This window comes from Brienomyrus brachyistius, unplaced genomic scaffold (assembly GCF_023856365.1).
Source record: "Brienomyrus brachyistius isolate T26 unplaced genomic scaffold, BBRACH_0.4 scaffold33, whole genome shotgun sequence".
In the NCBI taxonomy this organism is placed as follows: domain Eukaryota; kingdom Metazoa; phylum Chordata; class Actinopteri; order Osteoglossiformes; family Mormyridae; genus Brienomyrus; species Brienomyrus brachyistius.
In genome coordinates this window covers 872,971-894,157 of record NW_026042308.1, presented here as the reverse complement: position 1 = coordinate 894,157, position 21,187 = coordinate 872,971, and the positions used below count along the sequence as shown (strand labels likewise).

At 45.6% G+C, this 21,187-nt stretch overlaps 2 protein-coding genes across 5 annotated transcripts in view; one reads left to right on the top strand and one right to left on the bottom strand.

The window, feature by feature from the left end:
• LOC125721464 (NACHT, LRR and PYD domains-containing protein 12-like) overlaps positions 1–21,187 on the bottom strand; it is a 388,574-nt gene that overhangs the window by 96,757 nt on the left and 270,630 nt on the right. The gene's annotated exons all lie outside the window — the stretch shown is intronic.
• LOC125721503 (NACHT, LRR and PYD domains-containing protein 3-like) overlaps positions 19,938–21,187 on the top strand; it is a 39,616-nt gene continuing 38,366 nt past the window's right edge. Inside the window, exon 1 of the mRNA XM_048997457.1 lies at positions 19,938–20,105. The gene's annotated coding sequence lies outside the window, so the exon portion shown is untranslated. The remainder of the gene's footprint in view (positions 20,106–21,187) is intronic.

The window sequence follows — 21,187 nt, the reverse complement described above, 5'->3', positions numbered from 1 at the left end:
CAAGGAGGGAGCAGGAGGGAGCACCGGGGAAGGGGACGAGGGAGCTGGAAGGGGCCAGGGCGAAGGCAAGGCGAGGGGGGGAGCCGCTGCAGGCGGCGACGTCCTCCGACGAGCCGAAGGTGGGGGCCCCGCAGGCGACCGAGGAGCCGCCGTCGGGGAGCCCCCCGGCGACCGACCAGGCACCGGAGGGGGGGAGCGAGGCAGGGCGACGAGGCACCGGAGGGGGACCCGCGGGCACCAACCGAGCCCCAGCGCAGGCGAGGGAGGGCGAGCCAGGGGGCAGGGCGGGCGGGACCCCAGGCCTGCGTCTGTGTCCCCTTCCCCTGCGGGACACAGACAGGCCGACCCTAGGTCGGGGTCGACGTCGCCGGGGCGAGGGACAAGGAGTTACAAGTGCGGTCCCCGAGGGGTCCCATTCAAGCTCCTCCACCTCCGAAGAGGGAGGAGCCAAGATGGAGTCCTCTGGGACCACCTCAGGGACTAGGGTGACAGGAATTGGGGCACGGTCAGGGACCGGAACAGGGTCAGCCGGCTGTGGGGGCGCCGGCCTGGGAGCTGCTGGGGCGCGGTCGGGACTTGGAGCGCGGTCGGGACTCGGAGCGCGGTCGGGACTCGGAGCGGAAGTCTGTGGGGGCGCCTGCCCGGGAGCTGCAGGTGGCTGCAGTGGGGGCGCCTGCCCGGGAGCTGCAGCAGGCGAAGGAGGCTGCGCAGGCAGAGAAGGCGGCTGCGCAGGCAGAGGCGGCCGCACGGGAGCGGGGGAGCCCCTCTGACCTGGCGATTGCAGTGAGCAGCGGAGGTAGCTGCTCAAGCTGCTCAGTGGCCAGGCGTGTTCTCCGGAAAGGGGAAGCTGCCCTGGGAGACAGCTTCGCAGCGCTGGGGACTTCCGGGGTGATCGGGATACACTCCCGATCATCTCCAGGAAGAGAAGCAGGGACGACGGAACACGCCCCCAGGACGATCGTCGGGGCGATTGCCGGTCTTTTCTTCCTCCTCCGGCGCCCGGTGGTGGCGGGAGGTGGCGCTACGCCCGCAAAAACGGACGGCGCAAGGATAGTCCCCGGTTCGCTGGGAGCGACGTATCGCTCTCTCCGGAGCTCGGCTACCCTCCGGAAGTTCTCGCGCACCTCCCTCGCTAGGTGTGCGTCCTCCTCTAGGGATAACCGTTCCAGGATATCCCGGTTCCGGCATACGAGGTTCCATGCGGGGGAGTCCTCCTGGATGCCAGGCCGGGAGATCCAAAAGAGCACCTGCTCGCCGTAACTGCAGTACTCCTCCTCAGTTACGGCAGGTGCCTTCTTCCGTGGGTCTGTCATTCTGTCACGCTCAAAGCCGGACGGAACGGCGATCGTGTGAGGCGAACGGGCAGGAAGCAGGCGGACAGGCGGAAGTCGGGGATTAACGAGGGTTTAATAAACAAACTGGGAGCAGGAGACATGAAACGCCGACTTACATCAATGACAGACAAGGAAAACTGGGGAGACCAGGACTTAAATGCACAAGACTAATTGAAAGCAAACGGACACAGCTGGGTACGATCCGGGAAACACACGTGGGTAAGCAGGGGGCGTGGCACACAGGAGGAGACGACGAGCAGGGCATGACAGTTGGTGTAAGTCTTTCTTATTATGGTGGGTTAGTAAAACACAGCAGCTGAATGTGCAAATGAGTTTAAATGAGACATTAAAACGGGGCAGATATGGGCCACCCATGTTGTACCTGTGTGCCACACATATGAGCTTGTAGTCTGGGAAGAGGAGGAGACACATTGTCTTAATACTCTATGTTGTAAATTGAACACTATAAGAGTTTATAAAGAATAACACTGCAAAAACAAGACTCACTGCACACTGTAAAGTGTTAAAGGTAACACTGAATGGTGTGGACCTATATAAACACCATGCAGTGTTAATTTAACACTGGCACATTTGCTGAGTATATATAATGTGCTATGAATAATAAATTGTTTTCAATTTGAATATTTGTACATGTTATTTTTTTATTAAGCTTTAGAAAGCCCTGCTGGATATAACATAATTTCAACATTAATTCACTTGTGAAACAATAATAACCCAATATTGATTCAACATACACTAATTCACATTGAATCAATGGATACAGAAGTTGCCAAATAAGTGTTGAAACAACTTTGAATCCTTATCACAAATGGTTGATTTTTCAACGTTGGATATATGGCCTTTTCAACGAACAAGTTCAATGCTAAATCAACATTCAAGATCGATGTTGTTTAATATGGAATCAATGTCATTTCAACATGTGTGTGCTATCTGGGACCTATGATTTATGGGTCAAAAACTGGGTAATTCTTAACTCCTGTGAAATAACCAAGACGTTTGTGTGTCATTTTTATGTGCAGGCAGTAAAGAGCACATGAACAAGGCTGCAGTGAGTTTGTCTTTATTTCATTTACTGTGGAAGTTGTGAGTGATGATAATTTGCAGTAATGATCCTAAGAACTCTGAGGTCAGCAAAGTGGGGGGGGGGGGTGGTGGTGTTGTCCATCCTTTGGCTCAGTGTGTGGTACAGCAGGATAGGACTCTAAATTTAACCTTTTAATAAAAATTGCTTGGACATTGAATATCATTTGTGTGTCTTCATAGTGGACACAGGTAGGCCCCATTAAGTTACCACACATTGGGAATATAAAGCTTTGAACTGTAATAAAGTGTACCGACACTACCTGCACATTAATGCTGTGAGAAGGTTGTGAGAAAATACCACAATGCAGTGAGCCAACTTTAAACAGTTTCATTATTTCCCCCCTAAATGACTGTAGTGCAACAGGCAAAGTTATGTAATAACTGGGAATTATCATCAGTGTCCTCTTCAGGTCTTGGTTTTTTTATCCAGTTAAGGGTCCAGGTGAGTCATCTGCTCTGCATCAGCACCAAAATGGGGGGAGCTGCTTCTGAAATGAGTCCCTCTGTGGACTGTAAGGACAAAGGAGCTGTTTCTAAAATGAGCCCTGTTCTGCAGTGTAAGGAGAGAAGAGCTGCTTCTGAAATGAGTCCCTCTGTGGACTGTAATGAGAAAGGAGCTGTGTCTGAAATGAGCCCTGTTCTGTAGTGTAAGGAGAGAAGAGCTGCTTCTGAACTAAGCGTCACTTGAGATTAAGAGAGAGCATTTTTTTCTGAAATGAGCCCCCCTGTGGAGTGTAAGGAGAGAAGAGCTGCGTCTGAAATGACCCCCCCATGGAGAGTAAGGAGGGAAGATCTGCATCTGAAATGATCCCCCCTGTGGAGTGTTAAGGCCAGTTTACTTTACTTTTCCATGTGTAGTTTTAATTGTGAAAAGGAGGAAGTGATGCAAACTACATAACTAGGGTTGGCTGCAGACAGCTGAAGTCAGTGCGCTTGATATTTATGTCTACTGGAAACCGTACACATCCACTGCACATGTGCTAAATAACTGAGGTATATCCAGTAGGTGGCAGCACCAACTTCACAGATCAGCAGTTTAGCGTTCAATGAAGACAAGGTTCTGGTGGTTAGTAGTAGTCATGGACACTTTCATTGAGCAGCGTATACATAATTTGACACAGAGACATCTTTAGGTTTTCATATTCATGGAAAGAAATTGTGAAAACACTAGGCAAAGAAGATAATTTATGCAGGCAAAGATGGAAATATCAGCAGGACAGATACATAAAGGCAAAACGAAAGACGGTTGGAAGGTGCGGTGATGTGGGTGGGAGTGGTAATGACTTCTCCTTCGGAAAATATGTAGGCCAGATACTGGTAAGAATGTGCACAGACCTAGAGCTCAGGTGAAGGTTGAGCTCACTGAGGTGCTGTTCAAGTGGGACACAGAGAGCCACCATGAGGATTTTGCTCGCAAGGATATTGTTTGATGTGCTGCTGAGATACTTTTCATACACCTTTGACAGTTATACTTGTTATACTTGTACTGCTATTTGTTGCACTGACAATTTTAACGTTCAATAAAAAAATTCTATTTTATTCTCCTACTATCTATAATGATGCACACATACACACAGGGAGTTCAATTGCAAAGTTGCTGTTTTATTGACATTAAAACCATTGTTTTCAATGTTTCTTTAAAAGTAAAACAAAGCAGATTATTTTTTCAGCCTGAGATTCATTCTCTATAAAGAGCATGTTAAGCTGATATCATTTGGTTGTTGTTCTAGTGCTCTAAACACATGTAGCAAGAAGACTTGAAACTTGAATGCTCTTCCTGCTTTTGCATAAACTTCATTCAGATCAAGTGCACATCTGCCCTCTGCTGGAGGAATATTATTGCAGGTACACATGCGCCGACCGCAGCCATGCTCATCCACAGCCAAATGTAGTATGAACACGAGAGATATGAAAACCTAGATGCCTCATTGGGCAATTTGGAGTTACGTCATCAGGGCCACCATATTGGAGCGGTAATTGTGAAGTATAAGACTCTTAGAGAGAGAGAGTGTTAGAGAGAGTTAGTAAACTGAGTATTTTTGAGACAAATGTGAAAAATGCCCTAATATTCTGCAGCCTCTGGCTGCAACAACATGCAAAATGTATCACAGGTAAATAGCCTCTGGTACGGTCAAATAAAATGTGTATTTTCTGAAGTTCCCAAAATGTCTTTCAGTCTAATGCAGTGGTTCTCAAACTCGGTCCTTGGGCCCCACTGCCCTGCTTGTTTTCCAGCTATCCCTGCCCTACACACTGATGATTACCTGGATCAGGTGTGTTCAGTCAATCAGAAGCTGAAAGACAGCTGGAAAACAAGCAGGGCAGTGGGTCCCGAGGACAGAGTTTGAGAACCACTGGTCTAATGCATAACATACCAGCCTGTCACACTGACGGGATGCTAGCATCACTCATCATATTTGCATTAATGCAAGAAGTACATTAATAAAACAGTTTATATGATGATTTTCATAATACATAATTATTTTTCACAGTCAAATGAAAGTACTGTGGCTATGAACGTTGAATATTGTCATCTACACCAATGTGACATCACACTTGAAATGTCAGAATGATTAATTCTAATATGACTGCACAATAATATTCATCATTTTAATGTAGGTTTCCATGCGGTAAGCAGATCAGGAGAAAGTGGCAGGTTGCTTAGAAGCCATGGACCATTCAGTACTGTGAAGCAGCATCTATATGAGTAACTGGAATTAAAGTCCATATAGGTACAGAAGATACCTGTTATTTATCTGCTTTATTCATTCATTTAAATGTATTTATTTTTCACCTGATGCTGATCTTCATTACTGATATTGTACTGATCTGTTTTTGAGAGAATAGTGTGAACAGCACAATATACATAGGGGGGGGGGGGGTGGGGGTAGGAAGTAATTGTGGGCTGTGACGGTGGGCTTGCTTAATTAACATGTTTAATAAAAATGTATTTAAAAGCCTAATGTATTGTACATTTTGTACATTAATGACTACAAATGTCTTGATTATTCCAGTACTGCACACTGCAGTACTACTGATAACAAAGGTACCAACAGAACTGAAGTGCATGTGTTTGAATGCTGGATGTTACAAAGGAATTATCCATCCATCCATCCATTATTGCAACCACTTATTCCCCACTGGGGTCGCGGGGGGCCCTGAGCCTAACCTGGGAACAATGGGCGCAGGCGGGAACCAATTCTGGGGGGGAGCCAACACACCACAGGGCGCAAATGAATTATCCATCCATCCATCCATCCATCCATCCATTATTGTAACTGCTTATTCCCCACTGGGGTCACAGGGGGCCCTGAGCCTAACCCGGGAACGATGGGCGCAGGCGGGAACCAACTCTGGGCGAGCGCCAACACACCACAGGGTGCAAATGAATTATAACCATGATATGAAAGTAATGATATTTAAGCTTAATTGTTGTCATTGAACAAACATGTTATTTAAAATGTTAATGTGCTTGGCATGATTCATAACTATAAAAAATAATGATGTCTAATGTTTCTAAGACAATCATCATAAAAAAAAAATCCTCATGTAATATGTCTCTTGATCTATATTAAGTTTTAACCTCAGGATTCACTATTTCTACTGCTGTTATAAGGTAGTTATTTATTGCCAATAAAATCATTGTTTCATAGTGTCTGGCTGTTACAATAAAAAAAGTAACAAACATTTGTGGTGCCATTGAGCTTTAAATTGAGTCGCTACATAAGAAAAGGACATTGTTAAGGACATTGTGGCCTGGCATGTTGTTTGTTCACGACTTGAATTCCGCTCCAAGACGGCGGCGCTGCTGACACGTGGTCACAGTAAGCGAACAGCAGGATGGCATCTTTCATATCTATGGGTGAATCGGAATACCAAGAACCCAAATACCGTACTTGCCCTGGTGAGACCGGTCTTGCTGACTTGTCTTTTAAGAACGAACTTCGGCCAAAATGACTCATGGGCCTTATCTCCTTTGGTGAGGATGCAACCAGTGCATCCTTGATATTTGCGGTGAAGCAAGACCAACATCTGCTATGCGTGCCTGGCTGCAGGAGTGGCCTGAGAGTACATGCTCTCCGTCAGCACCCAGATTACTATCAAGCAAAAATATGTCATTCTATGACACCTATTTGACTTCTTATTGTGTCTTGGTCGCTCTAAGAGCAATCTTGTTTTTGTATCTGTCATGCTATTATTCTGAGACTGCAAGATGAAATAACAACATGTCGTCACTGTACTGAAGGGTAGATGTAGCCATGTATTTACTGTCAGTTATGATTGTGACTTTATCATACTTCTAAAAAATGGAATGTGCCATGGAATGGCAACAAAATATAGCCTATGTATAATTTTTAAATTGTTTTCTTGTCTCGTATTTATAAAAAGTGCAATTCAGTCTTACCAGCATTTAAATATTTGTATGGAGACTATAAACAGTCAAAATATAATAAAAAAATATTCTATAAATATATAAATTGCGCATGTTACCTGCTTAACAACAAAATGTATTTGTTTCATCCAAGATGTGCCATGTAATAACTTAATTTTTAAATCACAAAATAAATATAGAGTCTAATCTATATAAGAAAATCTATTATAGAACTAATATGGTCTTTATTTTTATTACATTATACTGAAATTAAACCTCATAATTATTTAAATTTATGACTACATAGTAATTCATTTTTAATCAATTACAACATAGCACGTGTTTAATCACATTGTCAACCTCTCAAGAATTATAATATAATGATAAGATACACAAGCAATAGTTACACAATGTCTAATTTAAACTAAATATTTTGCCAATTAATAACAAAAATGTACTTTTGGAAAAACTCAATTTCTTTTATATACATCCAGGTGACTCTCCAGTCTGGTTTAAAGTGAGAAGAGAGCAGGCAGTGATACAGGCGACAGCACGTGCTGCATCCGTTTATTTCTGGCAGTGATACAGGGGACAGCACGTGCTGCATCCATTTATTTCAGGCAGTGATACAGGCGGCAGCACGTGCTGCATCCGTTTATTTCAGGCAGTGATACAGGCGGCAGCACGGGCTGCAATCCGTTTATTTCAGGCAGTGATACAGGCGACAGCACGTGCTGCATCCGTTTATTTCTGGCAGTGATACAGGCGACAGCACGTGCTGCATCCGTTTATTTCTGGCAGTGATACAGGCGGCAGCACGTGCTGCATCCGTTCATTTCAGGCAGTGATACAGGCGACAGCACGTGCTGCATCCGTTTATTTCAGGCAGTGATACAGGCGACAGCACGTGCTGCATCCGTTTATTTCTGGCAGTGATACAGGCGACAGCACGTGCTGCATCCGTTTATTTCTGGCAGTGATACAGGCGACAGCATGTGCTGCATCCGTTTATTTCAGGCAATGATGCAGGCGACAGCACGTGCTGCATCCGTTTATTTCAGGCAGTGATACAGGCGACAGCACATGCTGCATCTGTTTATTTCAGGCAGTGATACAGGCGACAGCACATGCTGCATCTGTTTATTTCCAGGTGGCCTGGTATGAGAGGTACACGTTGGCCTAGACACACACAGATAATAAGGGAGGCCAGCACTCCAACGTTTATCGCCCAAAGATTTAGGGAGCTACAGACAGTAGAGTGGATCCCAAGGACAGGGGTCCTTCGACTTGACACACAACCCCCTCCCCAGACATCCTGCCTTACATACCACTCACCCAACAGATCAACACCCTAAAGAAAGTTTCTTTTAAGTCGTCTTGTGTATCCCCTGTATACTTCTTTGCTTATGATTGTTAGTCTCAATATACAGGTTCTGTTTGTGTGTGTCCTTATACAGTCTTAGCTTTATGTGCCACCTTTATAACTATGTTCACAGAATATCAACTATTTTGTATAAATTTGAATAAACAAATATGTATAGCGGGGTGGCATGGTGGTGCAGTGGTTAGCACTGTTGCCTCACACCTCTGGGACCCGGGTTCGAGTCTCCGCCTGCAGAGTTTGCCTGTTCTCCCCATGTGGTTCCCTCTGGGTGCTCTGGTTTCCCCCCACAGTCTAAAAACATGCTGAGGCTAATTGGACTTGCTAAATTGCCCATAGCAGTGCATGTGTGAGTGAATGGTGTGTGAGTGTGCCCTGCGATGGGCTGGCCCCCCATCCTGGGTTGTTCCCTGCCTCGTGCCCATTGCTTCTGGGATAGGCTCCAGACCCCCTGCGACCCAGAAGGATAAGCGGTTTGGAAAATGGATGGATGGATGGAAATATCTATAGCTACCACTGCATATATGTTTTCAGGGTTATACCAGAAGAATCTTGAAAATTAAATAGTGTAACCAGGTATCTTAGTGTGTTCTAACTTTCAGAAGCTTGTTTTTCTTTGTTTAACAACCCCCTCGTCTTTCCACATTCCTCTGTGGCCCTTATCTGATCTTTGTGGCCCGTTAACAAGCTCTTTGTGTTCTATCATGTGTAGGATCACACATGCACATTTCACCAAGCTTAAACTCCAGGTGGCCTGAGACAAGGCCTACCCTGGTACGAGAAGGCACACATCGACCTAGGCCCCAAAGGGGGGTTTGTGACCCCACACACATAGATAACCAGGGAGGCCAGCACTCCAACTTTTATTGCCCAAGTTTTTAACGACCTACAGATAGCAGAGTGGATCCCCAGGGACAGGGGCCCCTCGACTTGGCACACAACCCCATCCCCCGACATCCTGCCTTACATACCACTCTCCCAACTCCCCACAGAAAGTTTCCTTTAAGTTTGGTTTTGTATACCCTGTATAGTATGTTGCTTACGTCTCAATATGCAAGTCATGTTTATGTGTGTGTCCTTAGACAGTCTTAGGTTTGTGTGCCACCCTTATAACCATGTTCACAGCGTGTCTATTATTTTACCCCTCACACCTAAACACTTGTATAAATTTGAATAAATAAATAGGTATAGCTACCACTGCATATATGTTATACCAGAATAATCTTGGAAATTGAATAGTCTAACCAGGGATCTTATTGTGCCCTAACTTTCAAAGATTCTTTTCCTTTGTCTGACAAACCTTCCCCCCCCCCCCTTTTCTTTTCCACATTCCTCAGCAGCCCTTATCTGATCTTTGTATTCTACCATGTCTATCTAAGGGTAAGATGTGCTGCTGACATGAGAATATGTCATATAATGTCTGTATAAAGGGTAATATCTGTTGAGGTACAACCTAAACCACCTGTACCATATACTGGTGTGAGTAATAGAACATAACATAATAGCATAATATAAGTAATCATTAATTAATCATCACAGATGGTATTTGGTGTGAACCGCTAGGCTGGTATGGCATGTTTGGTATCAAACCGACGGGAAATCACTCCAGTTTACAATTCCAATGGTTACCACAAAATGGACATATCAAAAGTTACACCAGCCTAATGAAAATCACCATTACCAGAGAAGTCAGTCTGGTCATAAATCCCAAAAGGACTGATACCGACCCCCTTCCGAAAGCCCGCCAAATGGATGGTCAGCCATTGGTCCAGGACTCGAATTCCTGGTCACTCCTAATCACGAACCTTATGCTATAAAACCCGGCATCTCAGAACAAAGCAGGGAAGAAAAAGGAGAAACAAGCAGCGTTCTTGAAGCCCGTCGGTGAAGACCCAAACAACTGCAACTCAGCCCAAGCTTCACCAGAAGAAAGAACCGGAGGGACTCCACTCCAACAACCGCTGCAAACACCGCGCCTCCCTGAGAGCCATCACCCATCAGCTCATCAGCCACTGCAACCAACTGCAAAGACCCCCCCCCCTTTTCCTGCATCCAAGTAAACCAACTTCCTTTCATTTCTAATAACCTAAACTGTCCTATTCACCTGCTATATTCCTTTAGGTTCATATTTCCACAAACTGCTTGCTTTGCAGAACAGTTTTTCCCTTTTTAGGTTACTCCTTTTAAATCTGGTAATTGCATTTTCATGATTACATTGTTTGTGTCTATTCCGTTATTTCATGTTTATTGTTTGTTAGGTGTAATGTCTGTCTTATGTTAGTTGTAGGAATAAATGCATGTCTTTTACACAACTTCAGTTTCCGTCATTGAGTGCTCACAATAGTCCCTGCCTCTGTGCGATCTGGCTACTAAGCTCTGAAACCTCAAACTCGCCTGAAATATCGGGAGACTGTCTCTCAATGGCCGTGAGGGCAGCTTCGCTACTAATCGTTTACATTATCTGGTGACGCAGCTCGCTGGACGAGCCTTCTAACCCAGGTTACTAAGCGATACTGGTAACTAGTGAATCCCATGTAAGTCTCACATTAACAGACTCACAGGGAGTCGCAATTGAGTTTGGAGGAGCTGACCAATCGGCATGACAATTGGTTAATAATCAGCATTAAATAATAATTAATTAAAAGTTAATCCACAAACTTGTCCATCAGTTTGACACCAAACATGCCATACCAGCTTCAAAGGTTCACACCTCATACCATCTGTATTAATTGATTAACAATTACTTATATTATGTATGTTACTGACTCACATCAGTATACGGTATACAGTATACAGTAGGTGGTTTGGGTTGCATCTCAACAGATGTTACACTCTATACAGACATTACCTGACATATTCACATTCAAAAAGCACATCTTACCCTTAGATACGCATGGCCGTTAGTCTGCGGTAATACCAATTTAAATTGCATATCTGGGAACAACATATTTTGGTTGGTGTGGCTTATCCCAATTGATCTTCTCCAGAATGGAAAATGTCAACCTTAATTCAGTTCTTTTAATATAGCATGGTAGAACACAGAGAGCTTGCAAACAAGCCACAGAGATCAGATAAGGGCCACAAAGGAATGTGGAAGAGAAGGGGGGGTTGTTAAACAAAGAAAGAAGAATCTCTGAAAGTTAGAACACACTGGTTACACTATTTAATTTTCAAGATTCTTCTGGTATAACCCTGAGAACACAGATGCAGGGGTAGCTATATATATTTGTTTATTCAAATTTATACAAGTGTTCAAGTGTAAAGGGGTAAAATAGGTGATACTCTGTGAACATGGTTATAAGGGTGGCACACAAAACTAAGACTGTCTAAGGACACACACAAACATGACCTGTATATTGAGACTAGCAATCATAAGCAAAGAAATATACAGGGGATACACAAGACGACTTAGAAGAAACTTTCTTTAGGGTGTTGGTCTGTTGGGTGAGTGGTATGTAAGGCAGGATGTCTGGGGAGGGGGTTGTGTGTCAAATCGAGGGACCCCTATCCTTGAGGTCCACTCTGCTGTCTGTAGGTCCCTAAATCTTTGGGCAATAAAAGTTGGACTGCTGGCCTCCCTTGTTATCTGTGTGTGTGTGTGTGTGTGTGTGTGTGTTTAAGTGTGTTTGTGTGTGTGGGGCCACTAACCCCCCTTGTGTGCCTTGTGTGATCCTACATGGGGATACCGCAATTGAGTTTGGAGGAACCAACCATTCAGCATAAAAATTAGCTAATAATCAGTATTAAATAATAATTAATTAAAAACATATTGGTGGAGATAAAAAAATGTACCTGAGCTAATAATTCCTACAACACTTTAAAGTTAAGATGTGTTTTCTGGAGTGAGGAGAGCTGTTCGACATGTAAAATATGATATGATGATTTATTTATAAATTATTAAGCCAGACATCTCACACACATTTAAAGAATGACAGGCACAACAGGTACAGTGGAAAAACATAAACAACATATCTTGTTGTTATGTCGTTACGTCTTTCGGAATGACATATTGGAACTTGAGAGTGTTCCATCCATCCATCCATCCATCCATCCATCCATCCATCCATCCATCATCTTCCGCTTATCCAAGGTCGAGTTGCGGGGGCAGCAGTCTCAGCAGGGAAATCCAGACTTCCCTCTCCCCGGCGACTTCATCCAGCTCCTCCGGGAGAATCTCGAGGCGTTCCCAGGCCAGCCGAGAGATATAGTCCCTCCAGCGTGTACTGGGTCTTCCCCGGGGCCTCCTCCCAGTGGAACATGCCCAGAACACCTCACCAGGGAGACTTCCAGGAGGCATCCTAAGTAGATGCCCGAGCCACCTCATCTGGCTCCTCTCAATGCGGAGGAGCAGCGGCTCTACTCTGAGTTCCTCCCGAATGACTGAACTCCTCACCCTATCTCTAAGGGACCCAGCCACCCTGCGGAGGAAACCCATTTCGGCCACTTGTACTCACAATCTCATTCTTTCGGTCACTACTCATGGCTCATGACCATAGGTGAGGGTAGGAACGTAGATCAACTGGTAAATCGAGAGCTTTCCCTTTTGGCTCAACTCCTTCTTCACCATGGCAGACCGATGCAGCACCCGCATCACTGGTGATGGCGCATCGATCCGCCTGTCGATCTCACACTCCATCCTTCCCTCACTCGTGAAAAAGACCCCGAGATACTTAAACTCCTCCACTTGGGGAACGACCTCCTCCCCGACCCAGAGAGAGCACTCCTCCCTTTTCTGGCTATGGACCATGGTCTCAGATTTGGAGGTGCTGATTTTTATCCCATCCGCTTCAAACTCAGCTGTGAACTGCTCCAGTGAGAGCTGAAGATCACGGTCTGATGAGGCCATACTCCTGGAGCACTCCCCACAGGACTCCCCGAGGGATGCGGTCGAATGTCTTCTCCTAGTCCAAAAAGCAGGTGTAGACTGGTTGGGCAAACTCCCACGCACCCTCCAGGACCCTGCCGAGAGTATAGAGCTGGTCCTCTGTTCCACGACCAGGGCGAAAACCACACTGCTCCACCTGAATCCAAAGTTCGACTATCCGACAAACCCTCCTCTCCAACACCCCAGAATAGACCTTACCAGGGAGGCTGAGGAGTATGATCCCTCTATAGTTGGAACACACCCTCCGGTCCGCTTTCTTGAAGAGGGGGACCACCACCCCGGTCTGCCAATCCAGAGACACCGCCCTTGATGTCCACGCGATGCTACAGATGCATGTGAACTAAGACAGCCCCGCAACATCCAGATCCTTGAGGAACTCCAGGTGGATCTCATCCACCCCTGGGGCCTGGCCACCAAGGAGCTTTTTAACAGTCCAAACAACAGTCAGGACCCATCCCCCCACCCGAAGGCGAAGGGAGGCTACCCTCTCGTCCACTGTGGTAAACCCCGATGTACAGGCGCCCAGCCAGGGGGCAATAAGTATGCCCACCCCTGCTCACCGCCTCTCCCCGTTAGCAACTCCAGCGTGGAAGAGGGTCCAACCCCCTTCAAGGAGACTGGTTCCAGAGCCCAAGCCATGCGTCGAGGTGAGCCTGACTATATTTAGTCAGAGTCTTTCAGCCTCGCGCACCAGTTCGGGTTCCTTCCCCACCAGAGAGGTGACATTCCATGTCCCTAGAGCCAGCTTCTGCAGTCGAGGATCAGACCGCCAAGGTCCTCACCTTCGGTCACTGCCCAACTCGCACTGCACCCAACCTCTTTGGCCCCTCCTACAGGTGGTGATCCCATTGGAGGGGGGACCCACGTGCCTTCTTCAGGCTGTGCCCGACCAGGCCCCATAGGTGCAGGCCAGGCCACCAGGTGCTCGCCATCGAGCCCCATCCCCAGGCCTGGTTCCGGGAGGGGGGGGGGGGGGCCCGTGACCTGTGTCCGGGCGAGGGAAAATGTGTGTCCATGTTTTTATTCATCATAAGGGGTCTTTTGAGCCGCACTTCGTCTGGTTCCTCACCCAGGACCTGTTTGCCTTGGATGACCCTACCAGGGGCATAAAGACCCAGGGAACTGGAATCCCTCCAGCGTGTCCTGGGTCTTCCCCCGTGGCCTCCTCCCAGTGGGAGCTCCTGGGATCACTGGAACAAGCAAACCCCTCCACCATGATAAGGTGTCGCACCAGGAGAGCGTTCAGAGTCCAGTTCAGAGTCTTTTGGGAGTAAATATCAATATGCGTACTACACAGTACCAGTGTTCTTGTCTACTAGAGTTACATCATCTTCCATTGCCGAAGACCAGTTCCAATAATAAGAACGGAGGATGGTACATGCTCCCGGATGTTGGTCTTGCTCTGCCCCAACTATCAAGTATACATTGATTGCATCCTCACCGAACACGACCAATACCATGCTGCATTGCATCCGAAGTTCATTCTTGGAAGGTAAGATCACAAGTATGGTCTTTATATTTGGCATTGAGATTCACCCTGGATGCTGTCAGAGAACACACGCTTTCAGGTTCCTACTGCAGCCATATGCCTCTCACATCTGGGGATATTTACTCTCTGTAGTACTTACGTCCTTGAGTACTGGAAATGGTCTTTGGCAATGGAAGATTATGAAAAATTGGTACACGAGAACACAAGTACGCATATGGATATTCATCCTATGATATATCAATATTATATCGCACATGCGTAATAATCACCAGGGCTTCAGATGACAGCCGAAACATTTGCTAGCTTTTTGGTACTATATGGACGTTTATTTATTTATATAGAGAACCGTCCACTGGCCCAATGGCAGAATACAATTGGACAGCCAAAGGCTTGGAAAGCGTGTGGGTCCTTCCAAACACTCCTGTAAAGTTACCCTATTTAGGTTAAACCGAATTATATCTGACTCCAATTTAATTAAAGATCTTTTTATGGCATTTTCGATACTGTGGACCATAATATCCTCTTGGACCGGTTAGAAGGTGTAGTTGGCATTACAGGGACAGCACTTTCTTGGTTCCGCTCATATTTATCTGATCGCTATCAGTATGCCCATGTGAACAATGAATCATCCAAGGCCACTAAAGTTGAATATGGTGTCCCACAGGGATCAGTCCTGGGCCCGCTACTGTTTACCCTATGCATGCTACCTCTTGGTAACATTATTAGAAATCATGGTATTGGGTTTCATTGTTATGCAGATGATACACAGTTGTACATATCTGTTAACCCTGATGATATATCACTGCTATCTCGGTTAGAAGACTGTCTATTAGATATCCAGTGCTGGATGGCAAAAAATGTCCTTATGTTAAACACAGAAAAAACAGAAGTTCTGGTAATTGGTCCCAAGGCTGCTAGAAATAAGTTCCACCACCTCAACGTGGGTAACCTTCCTACACAACCTAACATGGTAGTTAGAAATCTTGGCGTTCTTGTCGATTCAGATCTATGCTTTGATGCTCACATAAGAAGTATTACTAGAACTGCATTTTATCATCTACGGAACATAGCCAAGCTTCGTAAGATGCTCTCACTTAATGATGCAGAAAAACTAATACATGCCTTCGTAAGTTCCAGACTGGATTACTGTAATGCCCTCCTATCGGGTTTCCTGTCTGGATCCTTGCATAAACTTCAGATGGTACAGAATGCTGCAGCCAGAGTTCTAACAAACACTAAAAAATTTGATCATATTACACCGGTCTTATCCTCTCTTCATTGGCTGCCAGTTAAGTCTCGAATTGACTATAAAATACTGCTATTAACTTATAAAGCACTAAATGGCCTTGCACCAGAATACCTTAGTGAACTGCTGACCACATACAACCCGCCACGCTTGCTTCGCTCTCAAGCCATGGGATATCTGTTAGTGCCTAGGGTAGAAAGAGCTACGGCAGGCTGCAGAGCTTTCTCCTACAAAGCTCCTCAGCTGTGGAATGGTCTTCCACCGGATGTGCGGGTTTCAGGTTCACTCTCAATATTCAAGTCCAGACTAAAAACACACCTGTTTAGTTTAGCGTATAGGGACACTAGTTCTAGCCCTAGCTAACTCTTCACTCCCAGTCAGACCTGTAGTGTGAGGTGTAGAGCTGGGTGGGGATCGGTGCCATTGGCTTTGGATGAACTGGATTGTCAGTGCTGTCACTCTAGCTTTGCAATCTCTTGTGGAACTGGAGTGCTGACATTTCAGGGACTCCCCATGCCGGCATTCCCACTTGCCTCTCCCTCCTACTGATGCTGCCATAGCCATACCTGCCAGAGCTTGCAGATTGCACTTCATATTGTACTCACCTAGCTTTTAGCACTGCCAATAACCTCCTCTACTATGCCGAATTGTACATTTTATTTCCCCTACTCCTCCTGGGGGGTGATGCCTGGAGACCTCAATCTATCAAGATATCCAGCACACCCGACCACCACCAGTGACGTCCCTGCATCCAGCTCGCCGTTCTGATCTTCCATGTATGACCCGCTGCCTTACCTCTGGTTGCCTGGCAATTGGAAGAAGACTCGGCTTTGGCATTGGCTTATCTTCCTTGCTCTCCTCTCTCTATTTGACTATCCCTGCCGGCCCCTGGAGGATGGGCTTCCCCTTTGAGTCTGGTCCCTCTCAAGGTTTCTTCCTTCTAGGGAGTTTTTCCTTGCCACTGTCGCCTATGGCTTACTCACTGGGGGCTTTGGGTGAGGATACTGTAAAGCGCTTTGAGACAATGTAATGTTGTGATAATGCGCTATATAAAAATAAATTTGTTGTTGTTGTTGTTATTTTAGTCATGACATTTATGTTATTCAGATTACTCCTGGGCTGTGTCTTCTATTGCTGAACTCCCAATAATCCCGGACAGTGGGGTACACCGGATTCACCTCGGCCGATAGGGAGATATGCAGATCTGCTACTGTAAGTAACGACTCGGTTCAGAAGTTGGGAAATGACTACAATGTAATACAGTGTCAGCCTAGGCAACCGTCAGGACCCGGCGACCCATAACGCCTCAGAGGCTCAGCTGAAACTTGCCGAATCTGAGCTAGTGAGGGCCACAGAGGTTAAGTCGGTGTTCGCCATAACACCACGAGTGCGCGGCTCAGAGGCTGGGCCTGCCTTTTTCCGTAACCCAGTATGTGGGCGTCTCAGAGACTGGCCCGGACTTTATGCCGTAACTCAGTGATTGCATGCCTCAGAGGCTGAGCCAGACTTTGTTGTAACCCAGTGTGTGCCTCAGAGGCTGGGCCGGACTTTGCTGTAACCCAGTGTGTGCCTCAGAGGCTGGGCTGGACTTTGTTGTAACCCAGTGTGTGCGCGCCTCAGAGGCTGAGCAGGTATTAACCATAACTCAACTTGGGCAGTCACATTGGGTTTCAGATAAACAGGGTTGAGCCAGAGGCTGCAAGAGAGTGTTAGAATAACCCCAGTCTATGAGAAACATGCAGAGGTTAGCAAAGTCAGATAGCCAAGAAGTAATCAAAAACAGTTTATTCACAATTAATACATGACACATAAATTTAACCAAATATAGCATTAAGGTACTTTTAACATGTGGCCACAAGTCCTAAACTATGTCATCCAGTCAAAACAATACAACAATTCCATACCTCAGCTGAGTGGACACAGAATGACTGCAGAAAATATCTCATTACAGATGTAGATTCACACAGCACTATGTGGGAGCTCCGATTACAGAGTATCTCCCCTTGCTACTCTGGAGCTCTTCCTTAAGTATCCAAACAAAGTGACAGAATGTACCAAATATTGTGATTGATTATTTTAGGGACTGTTTTGATCTTGTGTGTGTGTCCTGGAGAACTGCTCAGACCCTCAGCCAATTGAATTGCTTTAGGAGGAATGTGATAATTCCTTTGTTCTACCAGGTGATAAGATCCTCCACTTTGGTGGGTTTAGTCTTACTTTCTATATTTCTCTTATGTGAGAACATACTGCTTTAAGGTTGAGAGTATCGTGCCTGTCGTACTGTGACCATTCTAATGAGCCCAAACATGGGTGTATGTGTCCTCAGTGTTAGTCTGGGGTAACACCTCCTGTGTTAGAGTTAGCAAGTGTAGGATGCATCTGTGTGTTGAGCCAATCAGGCCTTGTCGCTGAAATTTGGCTGCAGGTTTCTGGTCGCCCAGGGGAGGTGAGGTGTCCCATTTAATGTAGTGGTCAGGTGATTTGGGTCCAATCTTGCTGGAGCCTTAGGACACTGGGCGAAACATTGCAGGCTTGCCAGAGCTCAGACCGTCGGAACCTGCAAGGCCTGCGGCCTTACACGCATAATTTGGTAAGCAGATCAGTAGTACAGCTGAAAAATTAATGTGTTTTGTGAAATGTGTTTATAAAAGGTTTACATGTTGTGACATGTTCACTCTGTTCCCAATAGCGATATAAAACAAAAATGATACAGCTGAATTCTGTTAAGGCATTACCAATGTGATGTTCCATGTTTTGGTTTACATATTGCAGAGGTGTTTATCTTGATATGATAATCAAAACACTTTCCTCAATAATATAGTGAAACAACTGAGGCAGTTACCTTGCAAGCTAAATTCACTTTGGGATGCCTGAAGTTAGCATTTTTCATAAATATTGTGACGCCAGTGAGATGGCTCCACTGAGCATGCTGGAAGATATTGTAAATAGCCTTTGTGTTGTTGTTAGAGAAATTCAACACAAATATTAACACTTGTGTTGAGAAATAGAGGGATCTGTGTATAGCAGCTGTAGGACTGCGACAAATGTGAATAGTGAATCGTGATTAAGCCCGTGTTAATGATTTAAGTGTAACGATTTAAATGTCACTGCAGTCCGGCTTTTTATATGCCGAATATGCGCTATAACATATACTTCTTGGCGGAGGGAGGTTGTCTCCTTTCTCTTATTGTTGCAGTAATTTTTAAATCACATGGATAATATCCCACAAAATCATACGCGGTGCCTTAGACCGCTTCCGCGTTTGGTACTGCTATATGTTTAGCGTATTCTGAATAGTACAGTTAACACTACAACTTATTTTGAAGGCTACAGTGGTAACTACTTCCACCACCTTTATATAATTTCTCTGGGGAGGAACAGACAAAGGAGACAGAGATAAAAATATGAAATATTTATGATGAATACACGCAGATAGGGGGCTACAGGCTTTGCTAAAGGGCAGTAGCAAATATCGGGAGATATTATACGTGACCACACACGTATACACAAATGACAACATTATGTATCACACCCGAAAAAGTATACCATTAACACTACGAACTCTAGTCAAGGAAATACGCCCTACATGCTATTAAAAGTTACCCCCGTAACTATCCTTCCCTACCTTGAGCTCACGCTGCCGCAGCCTAAAAACCTCATCAGCACCCAGCCACATACACATCCACACTAACGTCCGACTTTATAAAGGACGCTTACTTCCCTGTACTGTGGCAACACCAGACTCCTCGTCCTCCTCCATAGAAGGGAGAGGATCCGCCCCGCTGTGCCGTACCGACCACAAGCCCCGGCATCAGAGCTCGACCCGCCCCGCTGTGCCGTACCGACCACAAGCCCCGGCGTCAGAGCTCGACCCGCCCCGCTGCCAGTCCTACCGACACCACGGAGCCCCATCTTCCCAACACATTTACCCCCAGCTCTCTTCACCGGCGGCCGAACTAATATCGGCGGCGGCCACACTGTATCCCCCACCTCGAATCGGCAGCCAGTGGGGAAAAAAGGGGTCGCTGTGTTAAACACCCACGCTTCCTATTTCGCATGGTCCCGAAACCCCCCCCCACTTATCTGTCTCAGAATCCTCATTCCTCCGCCCCCTCCAGGTGCAGCTCGTCAGTTACCGGAGGGCAGGGAATCTCCACACCCCCCACCACGGGACGAAGCTGATAATGCCGACTCTGTCCGTAAATGAAAGTGAAAGATTTAAAGCCTGGGTCGGCGGTTCAGCAAGAAACACGAATAAGATTCTGGAATAATGTAAAGATATTTACATTGCAAGGTAAGACTAAATCCAACAGATGCAACTAATAATATAATAAGCGTGTTTTACCCGTGGCGTAGGCAGAAAATTTTGATTGGGTGACCATCAGGGGACAGTTATATTTATAGGGTTATGGTTAGCACCGCACCGTATCTGCTATATGGTTGTAACTGCCCTTCGGTTTGGACGAAATGACTAATCCGGAGAGTCTCAACGGGTCATCCATCCATCCATTTTCCAAACCGCTTATCCTACTGGGTCGAGGGGGTCCGGAGCCTATCTCGGAAGCAATCAACGGGTAATATGAGCGTTTATTGCTTCCATGTTGAAAACCGTGAAAACTGCAGAAAAGAAAAGAAATAAACAAAAATAAAACCAAACGCTCAAATGCAGATATGCTCAGTTGCAGCTTCACAGAAAACAAGTAATATTTACATTTCAATAATAAAGGAATCCACTCATACATACAGTATTCGAGTCTCATACCTGGCTCCGCTCTCCCAAAGGTGCAGTCAAATAATTTAGCCAAGGATGTGAATTCACAGTCCTTGAACCTTAAAAACGATCCTCACAGAAGATCAGCGAGTAATGCACAGGATAACCTGGTACAATAACTTAAATTCTTATTAAAATAAGTAAATATTCTGGGAACAAGATAAATAACTTGTGCACACAAGATAATTTACTATAAATTTGTATGCGTCTCTAACGGTTTCAGATACATATACTGAGATCGTATAATGGACAGAATTCAGGTAATAAAGGTTCATTTTCATTAGCCTCTTAGCAGGAGTGTTAGTGTAAAAGCCGTGCTTATTGACACAGATAATAAAGCTTGTTAGAATGTGTAACATAATTATTTAGCTAGGCCCAGAAGAGGTGAGAGCTCCCCTAGTGGCCACAGGAGTGTTAGTGTAAAAGCAGTGTTTACTGACACAGATAATAAAGCTTGTTAGACTTTATAACATAATTATTTAGCTGGGCCCAGAAGAGGTGAGAGCTCCCCTAGTGGCTACAGGAGTGCATTTTCCCTAAAGCAGATATAATGGGTGGTGGCCTAATTGCTTTTAGACCACAACATGGAATAGAAGAACAAATCA